The following is an 18095-nucleotide window of genomic DNA, read 5'->3' on the forward strand; positions in this document are numbered from 1 at the left end:
TATATACACTGGCCCTTCTCACGCTAGGTGAAAAGTGAAGACTCTCATAGTTCACGGGCAAGGAATTCCCCATGACAACAAAAACATGAGACTGCTTTGCATGTGAAGAACGAAGAACCGGGGCAGTGTGGTAACCGAGTTGACATAGCGACTTGATGCAGTATTTGTTCCAACAGGAACAGGAATTCCTGGTGTGGCCATGGAGCCCTTGGGAGCCAAGCCGTGCAAACTTGGCTCCAGCAGAAATCAGGGACCAAAGGGCGAGCCAAAGGGCTTCTGGTCTGGTGAGGTTTTGCCAGGACATGTGTGGGAATAGAAGTCCCAAAGCAGGCAGCCATGAGCTAGGGGGGACCCCAGCATGGAAGGAGACACCCGAACCCCCAGTGTGGCACAAATACAGCTGGGTCTGGGAAATAGGCGGGGGAAAACGGGGTGCTGAAAGGGAAAGCCCAGCTGCAACGGGGCCACCGGGCGCTGGTGCAAGGGCTGGGTGGGAGGGATGTTGGATGTCTGATGTCTGCAGAGGGGAAACATGCTGCTGGCGCTTTGGGCTTCCCCACAGCTCCATCAGCGCCTGGAGTCATCAGTCCCGTTTGTGAGGTCTTTCCGAGACGTGTCCAAAAAACCTCAGGGAATTTAACGTTGACCCAACTTTATACTTAAAAAATACTTTGCCTTTATTCAGAACGATGCTGTTCCAGTGCCTCCTCCTTGAAGCCCATGGCCGAGCTAGAAGTAGAAACCTGAGTGCTTTGGGATGGTTCTGGCCTTTGTGTTTCCCTCTAATTCTCAGCCAGGTAAATTTTTTTAGGCAAGTCAAAAAGGAGCAGGGAAAAATAGGTAGCTCTGTTTTTACTCCAGTGTGAAACCGTAACTTCTGCCACTGCAGAACAAGCTACATAGGTAAAACGTTACACGTTTTTTTGGTAACCATTTTCTAATTTAGCTTCATATATGCTCATTGCCCAATTTTCTGGACAGTGTCACCGGGATGGATGGATGGGGCCAGCACTTGCTCTGCGTGGGACGTGGAAACTCACATCTTCTGTAAGGCAGGTCAAGTGCTTAAGATGAGGAGGTTAATGTAGGAGGCACGTTCCACATCCAGCTTGGGCTAAACAAGTTATAGACATTTTGTTGCCAACATGTTGTTTAGGGTGTGTTCTGGAAAATATGAAATGGAATTAACGTGATGACATTAAAAGACATTGAGGCAAGTATTTTGTCAGCGTTTTGGGGAGGTAGAAACACTGATAATTTGCAGCTGTGGATTTTACAAATCCTTCCTTCTGGTCCCATTTTGCTAAACCCTGGGGATTTGCTACAGGACATTTTTGTGTTATGGTTGAACATTGTTTATGACACTAACTAATCCGTGCTAGCTGTCAACAGAAATAGACACGGCCTGAACAGCCGATGGGATCTGCGCGCTGGCAGCTGCGGGTGTGAAAGTCTGTCTGTTTACCTGCAGCCCCAGGGCTCCCGCTTTCATCTGGGACGCCGCGGGTGATGGCTGTGGAGGAGCTGTGACCGTGTTTGCCCACGGATCGCGGCGCAGGTTGAGCCGATGGGAGCAAAGGCTGAAGCGAGGCAGACCTGGAGCAGTGGGCAGAAATCCCACCGGTGCCGCAGGCTGCGTGCCGTGGGCTGGGCTGTGTGCCGTGGGCTGTGGGCTGGGCTGCGTGCCATGGGCTGCGTGCCGTGGGCTGCGTGCCGTGGGCTGCGTGCCATGGGCTGCGTGCCATGGGCTGCGTGCCGTGGGCTGCGTGCCGTGGGCTGCGTGCCATGGGCTGCGTGCCGTGGGCTGCGGGCTGGGCTGCGTGCCGTGGGCTGCGTGCCGTGGGCTGCGTGCCGTGGGCTGCGTGCTGGGCTGCGGGCCGGGCTGTGTGCCATGGGCGGACTTGGGGGTTGGTTTTGCTGAACTGTTGCAGCTGACGAAGGCTGGGAGGAGCAGCAGGCCGGCAGCCTGCACCATGTTTAGAATTTTCCCCTTTGCCTAATATAGCTGTTGAAAAACACCAATTAAGTAGTTTTGCCTCCCGTAACCTCTCCTTGTTTTGAACTGGTGCTTGTTTGACCTTGCAGAGGTCCAACATTCAGCAGTGCTGATTAACTCCCATTTGCCATTCCTCCCTCAGCTTCAAGTCTCTTTTAATGTCTTGTTTAAAGCCACATTTCCCCCTCCATTTTTAGGTAGACAAATCTGTTTCAAGTCAGTTTAGAGCAGGTTTCAATAACCCACCAGACCGTAGACCTTATCTACTGTTAGCCCATGCCTGTGGGTCTTTCTCTTTCTTCAGGCCGTGGACAAGGGCTTGCCAGCCTGCCATTTTGGTAAGTGAGATATAATCATTTGGCATTGGAAATCCTCACTGTCTTTACCAGTTGCTTCCTTTTCTTCCTTTATTTTTATTTTCTTTTTGGGCCTGGACCGTTCCTTCCTCAGTCTGACATGCTATGCCAGGGACGTGCCGTTTGCCGGCAAGCAGGCAGTGACGCCAGGTGCAATGGTGGCACACGTGTCGTGGGAAGACTGTGCCTCTGCGGGCCCTGGCAGCAAGGTGCAGAACCTGCTCACCGCTGTTGTATGTTCTTAGTTCCCCAAGAGGAATGTCTTTGCTCTATTTTCCTTATCATTCTTCTGTGGCGCTTCTGAGACAAGATACAAACAACTAGGTTATCAAAGTGCCTATAATTAGTAGGCTTCATTAAGTCACAAATGGGTAATAGTTGTATCCGGCAGTAGAGGAGTTTGTGCAAAACGTGGGTCACATTATCAAATACGATTAATAGCGATAGCAAAAGGTCAGAGCTATTTTTCTTTATTCCACAGGGGAACGGCTTAAAATTCAGCTGTGAGCTGGGCTAGCCAGAAGACCCAGCGGCGGGGGATGGGGTGGGGTGATGGAGCATCGGGCAGCTACATGGTAGCTAAGCAGCTCTGGATGTGGCCATAGCAAAAAAACCTCCAACAACCAACAAAAAAAAGGTTTCTGGTTCACTGGAAATGTTTATGTTTTGCAACTTGCTTTCAGTATGGAAAACACCAAAGAAGCGAAGCGTCTGGCCAGCACGCTGGCCCTGTGGTCACCCTGGGAGCAGCCATACCCAGGAGTTTTGTTGCTGTTTCCAGCTCCCCTGAGGAGCTGCTGGAGCCATGGCATCCCCTGCCCTCATCCATCCCCTTCGGATGCTGCTCTCACACCGCAGCCCTGGCCCAGCCAGGGCTCGAATGTGGCACTTCTCTGGTCCTTCTCTGCACCAGATCATCAAACCCAAGGTGTTTCAGTGGAATACGTGTAAATAGCTGTGTCCCCAACGTCTCCAGGGTGCAAGGAGCTGGAGGCAGGGCTGGGCATGAAAAGGCTCCACTCCTTCTCTTACCCATCGTAGGTAAAAGCTGCCATTTGCAGGGTGCTTCAGATGATTTCTTCGCACTCATACTCCACAAAAACATAGGAGACTGTAATAAATCATTCACTTTAGATTTTGTATTCGCCAAGTGGAAGTATGAGATAATTGTCTTTTTTGCAAATCCTGCCTCTTCTCCACCCACTTCTGACTTTCAAGCTGCTTCACAAAGACAGAAATCTTCCCCTTACATCCAGCTGCCATGAAGCAAGAAGTTGTTCAGGTGCTTGAAGCCGTTTTAAAAGTTCTCCACCAACTGCTTGAAATACAGGGAATTCAGTCTTCTAGGTGAAGAACACAGATATTTATGCAGTTATATACATATATCTAGAATTTGTGTTCAACCTATGAACTGCCATTGCTCAGGAGAAAACCAAACCTACTTTTCTTCTCATCCCTGTAGGCCAGTGTACATTTCCAGCTAGAGGAAACATTAGGAGTAAAAAGGGTTATTGCCCTGATGTTTAGTTTGTGTGTCAGTAAAGGCAGCAGAGTGCCAGGGTCGGGGTTTGTCTTTTTGCTGGTAAGTGATTTGGTACCAGTAGTGAGAAGGGTGAGCTGCGCACGCAGTGAAATGTGATGAAAGGGACCATCTAGGTTTAATAAAATGGCTAAAAACTGGGAGACATGAAAAATAGGTAAGCACTGGTATAGTGTTTACTATAGCATTTATAATATATTTTTATATATTTTTATATAACTATAAAAAATATATTTACTGAACATAGGAGGGACACTGGTCTGGCTGGTACGTACTTTACAGGCCAACACTGGTAGACAGCTGCTCTCTGTCTTCAGGGCTGCAGCCTCCTGTGTTCCACACAGCACACACTAACATAGATGTTCTTATGAGCAATGATAACTAGCTGCCCACGACATCAGCCAAATTTTAATCAATGAAATTTCAAAGGCACAGACTTCGGTCTACAGTTCTGTTGTACACCAAACCCAGCCATTCTTTCTTCTGCCGTGAGTTCCCCTCCTGCCAAACCAAGGCAGTTCTGACCCCTCCCTGACACGGCATAGCCTGGGCAGCAAGGGGTCTTTAATCAACGGTGGGTTTTTTTCTTTTTTCTCCTTTTATTTAACGCTTTGTTTTTAAAGCACGTTTTGGTGCAGTGATTTAAAAGGATTTACCAGGAGAGATTTAGACTGGACTAATGTCATGGCTGATTACAGAGGAGAAAACAGGTCAGCTAATGTTGGTGGAGCTGATGGAAATAAAATAAGCCCAGGAGCACGGTGCTTCGTGCTGCAGCCGGAATTGTGACGTGTGGATGGGGTACGTGAAGGCTGCCGGGAGCTTCAGCCACAGGTGGTGGGTTCCCTTCGTTGGCCAGCCACTGTAATCTGGTCAAGGAACACATGTGTCATCTAAACAACATTCTCCAGACATTGTCTTATTTCTCAAACAGAAGTTAACAGGAAGGAGGGAATGCAAAAAACGGCCAGATGTAAACCCTGTGGCTCCTTCCGGGGGCGGGGGGGGGGGTGCGGGCAGGGGGGGTGAGGCCACAGCACTTCTTGCAGACATGTATCGTGGCGGCTAAGCTGGAAAAACCTGCACAGAGAGCTATGCACGGAAAGGTTGGTAACTTGACCCTGGCATATAGACCCGAAAGGAATTTGCTGTTTTAAATCTGGTTTCCTTTCAAATCGAAATGAGCAGTCAGAGTCCTGTAGCTGCACCACTTCTAAACAGTTCGCTTTGATCAAGTTTTAACATTTCTCTCCAACGTAAAATTTCAACATTTATGTTCTACAGTGTGATGAAAGCCAACCTTTTTGCTACGTTGTGTAATTTAATAAATGTCAGATTGAAAAATTCGAGTTAATTGAAATGTCTTTTTATAATTGCCTGTGATGTTGTAAGATGCACTTAGCAAAAAATGTGTTGACTTAATGGATGCAATTGAATCATGGTTTTCTGATGGCAAGCCATCACAGTGCAAAACAGCCTTTGCTAATATTTTCCTAGTTCCCTGTGTGGCAGGACACTGTGGACAGCTCTTGCAAAACCCAAAGCTTTGTTTTATGTATCTACAGGTAATACCCAAGTGACGGTCTTTTGCCTTCTAAGTAAACACAGGTTGTTTAGGAAAAATTAAAACAAAAATAATGAAAATTCAGCCCTTATCCCTGGTAGAAGGAGGAAACGGTGCTCCAGTGCCTCCCTAGTGCCAGCTTCGGCTACTTCAGCGTTTGCATCACCACCGTTCCCTCTCTCCTCACTGCTGGAGGCTGATGGTTTTAGCAGAGCGGTACAACCCAGCGCAGTAGGGGCAGTGCCGGTGAGTGATGCGCTGCTCCCCAGAAAGCCTGGGCAAGCTGCAGCCTTGCTCAGCCTGCAGAGGGGATAGGGGCCTTCCCCAGGGTAGCACAAGGCGCTAAACGCTGTGATGTGTGAGCTCAGAAAATGGGGGTTTAATGATTCATGAGTTTTCTCTTGGATGCACAAACACCCTTCCTGCAGCAGGACATTAAGGCTAAGTGCCTCTGAGCGATCTGGTCCCCGTCAGGTGAGGACGTAACCTGCTGGAGCTGAATGAATCCTTCCCGTGACTCAAGGACGGGCCACCACAGAATCAGTCCATCAAGCTGCAAAAAGAGCTAATTAACCTTGGAATAGAAGTAATTTTAGTGTAAAACTGAAGGGGTTTCACTCTTTCCTTACGGTAAGCCATGTCTGCCAATTTGTCATAAGTTTTTTTCCAACAATCTTATCCCAAAATGTTTTCTACTTCTCAGTGGTAATTGCAGTAAAAGTAATTGTAAGTCTACTTTTTTTTTTTTTTCAGTAGAATGTCTACAGATGAGACGTTCATGAAGGGATTGTTGAACAGCTATGCATTTTGTGGATTCTGCAGTTAAGTTTAGGGAAGACATGGAGAAGACGTTGTCAGTGCCTCCATGGGCTGAGTCCCTGAGCTCAGCCTGGTTCGCTCCACCTGGTAGGCGCTGTTCAGGACTCAGCTTTTTTAATTAAAGTATGGTTATTTGCTAAAAGTAACTTGCATATCAGCCCACCTGCTTCATAGCACTCTGTGGTTATTAAAATCCTTTTCAACCTGCAACTCGTGTTATGAACAGGGACAACTGCAAGTAAAAATAAAGAGAAAATAAATCTGTTCTAAAAATAGGAAAAATCAGATTTCCAATGTTTTTGTGGTGGTGACAAATCCCAGAAGAGCTGCTGGCCCTTTCTCTTATCTGGTAGGAACCACACTGAGTCAGTGCCCTTGGCCATGCTGATAACGGCCACGTGGCCCCTGCGCGCCCCTCCGCCGGCAACGCCGGGGCACACGTGCTCGAGGCTCCTGCCGCACCTGCGTGCAGGCGGCTGAAGGACGGCTGTCCCCTCTGCGGTTCTGTGTAAGTTTTACATTTGATAAATAACTCCCATGTCACTGTTGTGTTACGACTGGATTGAGAGTAGTTTTGGGTGAATTTCAGCCACAGGCATAAAAAAATAAAGAAAAATTAGGACATCTGTACACTGAGTGAGTCAACTCCTGCGATCAATCCCTGCTGAGGATTTAGTCTTGGGAATGGAAGGTAAATCCACAGGGAACAGGGTTTCCTTCACAGGCTCGCTAATATTTTGCTCTGTGCCTTATTGTTTTTCTTGCCTTTAGGTATTTTCAGCTGTAAAGACCTAAGAGAGAGATCACTGATATATTATAATGTATCACTCTGGTCTGAGTAGGCAAGAAAGCAAATGAGACTCTGTAGTTGGACTTAATTTTGACACATAAGAAATTTGTATGTAGATAGATAGATAGATAAATAGATAGATACATGTATTTATAGCAGCTGTTCCTTAGAAGTGACAGATCTGACATAACGTTCAAAACGTGTTGGATGTAGTGGTGGAGGAACCCCCAGCTTTTTGTGGACTTCGGGTTGTGTCTTGGGCAATGCCTTCGGGTGTGCTCTGCTCCAGGCTGCCACAACTGCCACTGCCGTCACTGACATACCGTATTTTCATATGTAAAATCTTTTGGTTAGCTGTTTAAAAAAGCAGATGTTGATTCAGATGCAGTGTAGGTAATTTACATGCGCTGATAATATGACAGGAGGTTTGATCTCAAACCCTTTTCTTACCAGTAGTAAAAATTGCTGCCACTATTTCCTTAACTTGCTTGCTCTTTGCTCCCATCTTTTTTTCCCCCTGCTTCTGATCCTAGGAAGGCTATAAGGGTTGAATAGACCACCTTGTGACCTCTGAGAAATTTTGCGTTTTGTAAGCAGTAGGTGAAAATCTCTGATTAAATTTATACTTCCTCAGAATTTCGTGGTGACAGGAGTCACACAGGTGCAGGGATGGGGGAAGAGCAAGAGGAGCAGAGGGTGACTAAGCAAGGGAGAATAAATTTCATAGCCACAGACAAACACAAACACATAGCCGCAGACACGCATCGTGGACACACATCAATAGACTACTGAAAGTCATCTTGCCATTTTTTCCACCTTGCTAGCTAGTAACACTTTCAAACTCCCCAGTTCTTCAGCCAAACAGGAATACCAGTTAGCTGTCATGTTTTTCCCAGGTGTGTACAGCATTGTTTTAAGCCTCTAACCCAGAACTAAACAAACTTTTAGTTCCTTCTTGGTTAATATTTACCTGTGCAGATAAGGCTGTGGGTATTTCACAGGTTGTCTTGTAATAGCTACCTGTTTAGTTTTCTCTTCCTGACAGTGAATTACAAAATCCCGAGGCTGAAAGACAATTAAAATATTGTGTCAAACTGTAGCTCATAGTCATCTGGATTTCTGCTTCAGTGCAGTTGCACTAGGATCTGTATTTTGATCTAAACCAATCTCTCTCAAATTAATAGCTAGATTTGTTCTGGAACTCATCAAGTAAGTCCATAATGAAAGTTGTTTCAGAGTTTAAGGAATATTTCAGTATTGTGTAAAAACTACCAGCAATGTCTCTAAAGGTCATGGATTTTGTAAGGCTGAGAAATCTTAACAATTGTTAAGAACTTTAACAGTTCTTTGTTTTAGAATTAATACAGGATAATTTTATTTGATGTAAAAAGAAAAGAGAGTCCAGAGAAAGTTTTGTCAGTGGAAACAGGTTAATTTTAAATTCTATTTCTGGACAGTCTTAATTCCGTACAATGTGACTGGGTAACAGTTTGAACCGATTCGGCAGGTGAGGGTAAAGCTGCCGAAATCCCACCTGGTTAAGGCTCTGCAAACACTTCCCACAGGGATGGCCATGGAAGGAATATACACGGATGAAACTTTTCCCTGAGTTACTTTTACCGATCCTTGGCTCCAAGATGAGTCTAGTTCACCCGCACGGACTGCTTCGTTACGGCAGCGAAGGCGTCCATTGAGGTCAGTTTTAGCTCTAAAATGGATGTGAATGTGAATCTGTCAGTTAAGCCTGGTCCTGCCTCCACCCTGTAGAGTGGAGACCGAGCAGCATCTCTGTGGGTGTCGGTTGCCTGCGGGGGCCCGGCTGGGTGTGTGGTGCTCCAGAGAAGACCACTTCCCAGCTGAGAGCCGCTCCTCCCATCACTAAGCCAGCGCTGGCTGTTGACTGTTTGGCATCTGGCTGCAGGATCGGGGTTGTTCCAAGGGGAGCTGGATATGATCCTGGTTGGCAAAGAAGTCACTGCACTGCCTGGGGGGGTGGTGCGCTGTTGGTCATCGCTGTTGAGGATGGAGCATGAGAGCAGTAGGGCCAGGCACACAGCAGGGTTGGGGCTGTGCCTGGTTTCTCATATGCTGAGAGCTGCTGCTTTGGTGCCTAGCCGAGCCCCAAAACAAAAAAACCCAAACAGCTCTTTCAGGCTGCATGGGGTGAGTGGTACTAATACAAATGCCACCCGTGCCATATATAAACCCCTACTTGGGTTAGTCCATCAGTGCAGACATAAAATCTATGTAGTGGCCCAGAAGTCCAATATTTTTTCACTGTTTCGCCTTTATAAGTTCTTGTAGACCCCGCATTTGCAGCAATGCTCAAATTTTATTCCTTGTCCTCTAGCAAAGTGATTCAGCCATACTTCAGTTGCTTGAAGGTCTCTCCAGCTGACCTTCCAAAAGTGTCCAGCTGTCCTCTGTGTGTTGTCATCCAAATCAGAACAGCAGAACAGGTAAGGCAGAGCCAGTAATAAAAGGATGGGGCAGGGGGGGAAATATGTCATTCCAGGCACCCTAAAGACTTTTCTTTCTTGTAGGTGAAGTGTTTAAAGTCAAATGTTGTTTCTGTGAGTAATTTGAAGAAATTTGTTTATCTGTTGCACTGCTCGGCACTCACAATAAATGGTGTAAATAAACACAAAGCACGCACTATGTTGGGTAAGAGGTTAATTTTCCCATGCTTGAAAAATCTCATAGTGAAGACAGAGAGTGCTCTTCTAAAGTAATTTATGCTTAGAAGGAAAACATAGAAAGCACAAAAAGCAGTAGAGTTTTCCACTGATTGCTTGCTAGTAAGCAGATCAAGCAAATTGCAAAGGCAGCTGGAGGTGACTTTAGACATAAGTCAAAAAAAGTATGCTATAAGGAATGGAAGAATATAGTAGGCTTTTGCCGCATTAATATATGCATGAAAGACTCCCTTTTTAAGTGCAATAATTCAACCGTATTGTTAAGCTTCATGAGAAGAATAAATACATTCTCCCATTTGCAGCATTTCCAGTTAAATCAGCACGTTGCTGGCAAACTAGCTACTTCTGTCTGTTGTTGGTTTTTACCGTCGTCACATCAAGATTGGCCGTGGCACTAATGGCTTTTGATTCTGTTGTCATCCCACTGTTAGGTGGAGAGCAATCGAAGGGGAAACAGAAGAAAAAAATTGTACACCATGCAGGCAGATGCAAAGCCAAAGCCACAAGATGAAAATCAACCCATAGACCTTGCAGGAATTACTGCGTGAAGGAAAGAAAACCATGTGGCTGTGTTTGACTTTACTGCTCTGTTGTCTTGCTATTATGCCATGAAAATAGATTAATTAAAACACTTACAGCACTCCAGATGGAACACAGCTTTAAAGCAGGTGTATACAGTGTGAAGCCTGCAGCATAAATCCTCCAGAGCTCTTTTTCCCTCTTCAAGAGACAGAAGAGGGTCCGCTGGGTTCAGTGCAAAATGAAACCTCAAGGTTCTCTCCAAAGCATGTTCAAATACTGGGAGCCCACCTGGGGGGGGTTCTTTTTTTTTTTTTTGGCAAGCCACAGCTTTGAGGAAGACTGCTATGAACCCAGACAAATCCCATTTAATAAAGTTGTTAAAAGATTGCTTCACCTTCAGCTCCTTTCGCTTGATAAAATCATGGAGTGGATTTACGGGATGTATTCCTTGCTGCTAATTGTGGTTAAGCTTGGTATGTCCTTCCTTCATGTTCAGAAAAGCTTTAATACAAGCAGCTATAGAAAAATCAGCCCATAATAGTTATAACTCTTACTCAGTGACTGGGTAATCTGAAGTACTGGTTTATCAGTTGCACAAAATCCTGCAAACATTTAGTTTATTTGTATAAAAATCTATTTTTTAAATGCTTATAATGTCTTGGCCTCAGTGAAATCTCTTGACAGTGAATCTCATAGGCAAATTCTAAGCAGACCCTCCCCCTACTCTCTTCTTTTTTCTCTTTTGGTGTATTGCTGATCACCCGCTTGGGTTCATAGCATGAAAAATCAAAGCGATAACTTGCACTTCAATTTGTTTGTCTTTATTCATTTCTGCACTAAATGGTTCATTTTTCTCCATCCGGGAATACACTGAAGCTGCAAGCCAGGCCAGTTGCCGTTCCCTTCACCTCTGCTCTTCAAGAAAACCAAGGCACGTGGTGACGGAGCTTTCCCCGTGGCTGGCTGGCGGCAGAGCCCAGGTTGTGCTGTTCTATGTTTAACGTTTTCCACGCTGTTACTAACAAATTCTAAATGCTGAACTCTATTTTCTGACATTATCTTGAAAAGTCTTTCTTTTTGCCAATGTATTTTGTGCACCTGCATTTATTTTATTCTTGAATGCTCCTGTTGGCTGTTTGTCTCCAAACTGGACTATGTATAAATGTATTTTACCCAACCACATCCATGTTGCAATGCAAGACCTGTGGTACCCAAAACTTCAACACGATATAGTCAAACTCTTTGAACCTCCAATAGCTTGTGCTTAAAATGTGAATATTGGATGTTCACTTCTAGCCTTAATTAAATTGGAAAGGGGACTGAAAAAGCCAACAGGAATTTTTGCTGTGGGTTTCCACGTTTCCTGCGCTCAAACGTTCTTCTAAGGGGTGTGTAAGACTGAAGCTGGGGCCAGTAGAAGCAGCCAAGGGCGTCTTGGCTAAACCCATCGCCGAAGGTGCGGGGAAGGAGTAAGATGCTGCGGGGGCTGCGGGGGGTCGGGGGCTGCCGGGGTCGGGGGAGCTGCCCAGCCGCGGCTGGAAAGGGCTGTGCCTCTCTTCATACACTCCCCCCCAGACCTGCCAGGTCCTGACAGCTGTTTTCCACCTGCCGCGATGACCCTGATGTGAGCAGCGTTCAGGTCCCCCCAGTCCCACAGGCAGCATCTGCTGGTTTCTGGGCGCCACCTCCCGGTGGCCGGGGACGGGTCCCCCCTGCCGGGCTTGTCGCGTTCTCACTCGACATTCTCTGTTCGTGGCACGGCGGGCTGCCCAGCAAACCCCGCTGCGGTAACCGTAAGGCAGGTGGGAACCTCGCGGTGCGGTGCTGCCCGTGCGGTGGGCAGCAGAGGCAGGGCACAGCGGGGCTTCACAGCGCCGCCTCGGTAGCTTGTCCCCTGCCACAGCAGCAGCGGCTGTGCAGGTGGCAGTGACAGCTGGGTCGCGGCTGGGGGATCTCAGTGCGTTTTCCCCATCCTGCTCTTGAGCGTCTCTCTGGGATGCTGAGACCTGGGGCGCGCGGTCTCCTCCAGCCGGTACCCAGCGCGGCGCTGAGGGACGTGTCCTGCGCTGGATGGACGCTGCTCCCTGGACACCGAACACAAACACATCCCTGCAGCACCCGCTGGGAGACTAGTAACACCATCCTGAGGACATGGGGAAAAGCCACATCTATGAAACTAGATCCCAAACGTCCTCTGCGAACCACGTATTGGTGAGCAGAAACAAAACCTAATGTTTTGGATCAGATCAGGTTTGTCTAGCTTTTTTTGTTTGTTTGTTTTGTTTTATTTTGTTTATTTTTGTTATTTTTGTAGGGGATTTTAGATCCTACGACTAGTTGGTGCCAGATCTTTCTAAGAATTCCACTGTGCCCTGTAGGGAGAAAGCAGTGTGATAGGAAAACATCAAAGGGTGATGTTCAGTCGCGGGCCTTTGACTCGGAGGAGCCCAAGCGCAGCTCTCTGTTGCCTTTTCATTCGCCCAAATTCTTGCATACCCGATTAAAGTTTCACTAACGGATGAAGTCAAGGCACTTCGGCCCCTTCACCCCCACCCCCGGGAAAGCTGGCTTCCCCAGCACTGTGCCTGCTGCAGGGTTTTCCATGCGGGTCCGCCAGCCCCCGTGCGTGCGGAGGGAAGGCTGAGCAGATGCGGCTGGCTTTCCCTTGGGATCCTGCGTTACCATTGGGATGAAAGTCTCAGTCGTTATCTCCTTAGTGCTGAGTGACTCCTGGGTGTTCCCTGAGGGATGGCAAACCGCGGAGGGGGGGCGGGGTGAGCCCCTTGGCTTGGGATGAACCTGCCCGCCCTGCGCCCGCGGTACCCAAACGATCGCAGCACCTGAGCCCTCCGACGTCATCAGCCTCGGAACCTTCTCCTCGAAAAGGTTCACTTCCCCGCTCTCAAACTAAATGTACTTCGCTGACTAATTAAGAGACTTGTGCCTCCGGGCCACTTTCTACCTTTAAAGGGCAGGAATTGCAGCGCTATTAGTGGTGCTAATTAGATAAATAGCAGGTTTGCAGCCTGCCTCGAGTCCTTGAAAGAGGAGCAGAAGTGGAAGGAGTTAAGTGCTGCTGCTTTTTACAGCAGGGATTTGTGCAGCAAAGCTCTAGGAATGACTTGCTGGCTTAGGGTCTGCCTCTGTTTGCAAGTTTTATGATGCCACCCAGGATTAACTGATTTTGCCATTAAAGGAAGATAAAATGATAAAACTATAAAGCAGTCTGTAAATTCCAGCAACAAGGGGTGCCAACCTCTGCCTTTTGTAATGGATGGGAATTTGACATTTTTATGTTAGTCTGTATTTGTAGTTTGACTGTAGCTGAGGGAGACAACATTAATTGCCAGGAGGTAGACAGAGAGTAGCATAACTAATAATAACATGAGTTTATAGGGCTGTGGGATGGTTTGGAAAAGCATGAGGATATTCCTTCGTGTTAGTCTATCTTAATCAGGTGTTCAGGAATCACTGAAGGAGGCAAGAGAAAGTTTTAAAGGAATGGAGGAAGGCCTACAGATATTTGAAGAGTAGGCTGGAAAGTGCAGGTAGTAAAGACAAAAGAAAAAGTAACAAGACTAAGCTGCACTAGTGAAAATCTAGTGTAAATGTTGTCCTCACTGGCCCCCACACCCTGCAGTCTTCATTCCTCTCACAGGTATGACTGGAGCATCCATCCTGTCTGAGAGCAGTCCTGGACTTTACAACCAGAGGTGGAATCGCGTTCAGCTCCACAAAGCCTGTGGCTGTCTTTCGTCACAGGGCGCCTGCACCCTGGGATGGGGGAGGTCAGGTCCATGCTCTGAAGAAGACTCAGTAAGCCCATGCTTTCCTCTTGGCGCAGTTTGCAGTGACAGCGTTGCTTTTTTTTGTGGTTTTTTTTTTTTTCCTTTTTTGGAAGATATTTAGCATCCCTCTGCTCAGTTGTGCCCAGAGTATGCACAATCATTAAGAAGGAAAGGAATTGGAAATCGGTACATCTCTAACTGGTCTGTCAGTTACTCTCATTACAGCTTGAATTAACTAGGACAGCAATACCAGCATGGCAGGAGCAAAGCACTGGGGAATGAAATGCCGGTTTGGATATTTCTGTAATTATTTTTTTTCCTAAAATGATGAAAATGGGATGATCTATGTGTCGTCCCCCCCCCAGCCAAATAAAGGGCTTTATTTCAAGTGCATAATGATGAGTGTCAACTCTACAAAATAGCTTTTACTGTTTTCTGCTGCCCCAGTCATAATTCAAGGGACCAGCTTTGTTCCATAAAAGTAAAATCGTTGTGAATGGGTTATGCTTGGAGTTGATTCTGAGGCATGAATTGCAGCCTAGTTATCGCCAACAGAAAGAAGCGGGTATTATTACTCACCTTGGGTAATGTAATTTCTCTACTTTTGTAATCTCAGCTAGGTACCAAAGGCGGCAGAGAGTCTATTCTGATTTAGTTTCTGTTACTAGAGAGTAAAACATTTGTGATGAACCAACCTGGTCCCATGGGCCACCCCTTATGATGGCCTTAGACATGTAGCACTGCCCATTTTCGCTACGGTATATCCCAGGGAGCTGTATCCTCCTTGGCTGGCTGGTATGTGCAAAAGTTGGAAGGCTGAGAGGTGTTTTTGTGTCTACCCGCCCAGATACTCATAAGGCTTCTACCACTGCAGTATCTTGTTTCTGAGGATTTGATTTTATCCTCCTATAGCTCCTGTGTGGTAAGCAGTAAAATTGGAATTACTCCATCAAATCTCCTTGTTTTTTTCCTTGCCTAGAATGTGACCGGGTTCTCCTGGGGTGGGGGTGTGGAGAAAAAGACAAGGGAAAAAAGAAAACCAGGTAGAAACTGAGTTTGTTAAAAACAAACAAACAAAAAAGTGTTTTCTATTTTCTTTCCTATTTGGTAGGAGCCTGGGAACAAGCTGAAATAAAATCACTAATTATAACTGTTTAATCTGGAGATTAAAAAGCTACATGAATGCAAAAATTTAATTTGAAATATAAATTTCAGACAAATTTAGCAAATACATAATGGCTGTGGTAAGCAAATGAGAGTCAAGGCACAGGCTGAGGAAATCTGGTGGCTAACACGGGATTTTGAAAGTCAGGGTGTATATTCTAGGCTGAATACAGACTGAGGTTTTATTCCACTGATTTATTCCCATAAGGGGTAAGTCAGGGAAAACTGGAAGTGGCTCAAAGGACAGTTTAACTGGTTAGTGCTTTGATGTGATCTTGCAAAGCTGAATTTTTGATGGAAGTATCCCAAGAAGTCAATATGTATGTGTTGGTATGGACAAAATGCTCTGAATTTCCCTTTCTAATTTTAACCTCAGTTTTGACCATGTGCCATTGTTTTAATACAAACAATAAATGAGGAAAGATAGATTGGCATTGAAAGAAGAAATCTGTAGTCCAAGCAAGCAGTAAGTAACAAACTGAATTACTCTTTAAGAAATTTAGCTTTTATCAATAATGTCAGCTCCTAACATCTTGTATAAAATTACATTTTTATTTCTTTGAGGGGAGGGAGTCAGAGATTGAGATGGGAATGATGCTAATGTGTCACTCTGGGCTCTAGCAAGCCTGCACTGAACACTGGCGTATAGATGCCGTTGGATACATTCTCATTTGCACATTTATGTCGCTAAATTGGTCTTATAGTAAAAGGGAATTTAGCCTCTTGTAGATATCGTATCTATCTTTAAAGCTAGAGGAGTAAAACGTGACATACTGTGGCCCCTCAGGGCTTCAAAGCATTTCAGCTGAAGAACCCTGAATATTAAGTCGGATGGTCCTAAACCAGAGTGTTTGGGAATTTCGCTTCCAAGGCTGTATCGTTAGTCAGGCCCCGGTTTGCATGAAGTACCAGAGGCTGCTTCCAAGGTGATATAAAGCTTTATTGCTTTCCCAGTGGATGGGTGGTGGAGGAACTGTCTGCAGGAATATAGTCACTTGCAATTTTCTTGGTTAGCATAGTGTAGTGTGCAAACTTTTTTTTTTTCTTTTCTTTTGAAACTAAAAGAGCACGCAGGCTTTTCCCAGTGTCTCTCCCTCCAGGTTGCTTTTCACTTCAGTGCTGTTATTGACCTCTTTCTCTTGGTAGCTTGGTCCTCAGGAGTTCCCCAGGCCCAGGACACTTGTGCAGCAGGTCCCCGGGCACCCCTGCCTGAGCAGGTCCATTACATTGAGGTACGAGCTGCTCTGTCTCAGGGGGCCCCACTGCCTGGCGTAGCTCATTTCTATTTCTGAGTGCCACTTCCAGTTGATTCCCGGTGGTAAAATTTTTTGTGGCAAACTTAATGAGGTTTTTCTTACCTCCGGGAAATTAAAAAAAAAAAAAAAAAAGTAATCGCTTATTCACAGCTAGTCTAATATATTTTCAGGGATGATAGGAGAAGAGTAGAGGGAAGGGGAAGCCACCTAATGTGTTACGAGCTGGTGGGAGAAAGCAGACTGTGGTGGTCTGACTTCTCCAACAACAAGGAACTATCAAGAAGACAGAAATTCCACCATCAATTTGACTCCTGGCCAAATCATCTCACAATTCTTGATGTACTTAAGAGTTAGCATAAGACCACCATAGATGGGATCCAGTTGTCAGGAGAAGCTGTTAATCATCTTAAAACACATATGGAGCAGGTACCAGTCTTTCTGGATGCTTCCTTTATCACAGCTGGAAACTTCACAGGAGGAGCTAGAGTAAAACCTAAAACAAGCAATAACAAACATCTAAGAAGAAGACCAAATGAACCCAAATCTGATGGTCCTGCAAAATTTACCCTAGAGAGGGTGAGCTGAGTTATTTATATTTAGTTCTTTGGATATTTACTTAAAATTTCAAGTAACCATTAATCACGGTTAGTTGGGAGGTTTGGAGAGTGGTCTGGAGCGAGTAGAAAGGATATCTCAAATTGCCAAAAGATCGACAGAAACTATCAAGAGCTGCTGGTAGTAGAGTAATTTAGTGATGGTCAGTTTCATGTGTAAATAAGAGAAATGTAGTATTTCCTCTAGAGCTTGTGGCTTTCCTTCTAGTTCTTCACCAGGACGTACCAACAGAAAGGAAGCTTCCTGCTATAAGCTCCCTAAGTAATGTGGGAGTCCGATATGGTGTAGAGCAGTCTTGATGGTATACCAGTGAAATTGGTGTAGGTATTATGGTGCTGTTAGTAAATGGAGAGCAGAACAGTGTGCCTGTGTATGTCTATGTGTTTGTGTACCTTCTAACAGACTGCTATTTTTAGAGTGCACCATCCAGTGACTCTGGAACAAGGATGAATGTGCCAGTAGCCTGCATTGATAACTTATTAGCACACAAACCCCAGAAGATCATAGCAGAGGGCCCCCAAAATACAAGCACGAGGTGCTACAGAGGCCTGGAGAATGTGGGACACGGGATGATAACTACTTGTAAACACGTACCATGAGTGGTCATTACTGGTCCTGAAAGCATGTAACCACGGACATTAGATAAAGCTGATTTTAGGTATAACAAGGAGAACAAAGAACAACTTAACATACAGTAACTGTACCATATACAGTAAAACGTCATATAACATGGAATTTATGCACCAACGAGGAGAAAGCAAGTAAGCAAACTGTTAGGCAAATCAGAAAAAATAACCCTTGCAGACTCAAGAGTGAAGAGGAAGAAATCCCATTATCAATGTTATAATCCAGCCGGTGAGGAGTGTGGGATGCTGCTGCTGTAACAACACTCAGTGAAGGGTGGGCGTAACACCAGAAAAATGGGTAGCTGTGAGAAAGTTTTGCATATAAGGATTTTAATTATATCATCATTGCAAAAGGGCTGTTAT

This window comes from Falco biarmicus, chromosome 11 (assembly GCF_023638135.1).
Source record: "Falco biarmicus isolate bFalBia1 chromosome 11, bFalBia1.pri, whole genome shotgun sequence".
NCBI lineage: Eukaryota > Metazoa > Chordata > Aves > Falconiformes > Falconidae > Falco > Falco biarmicus.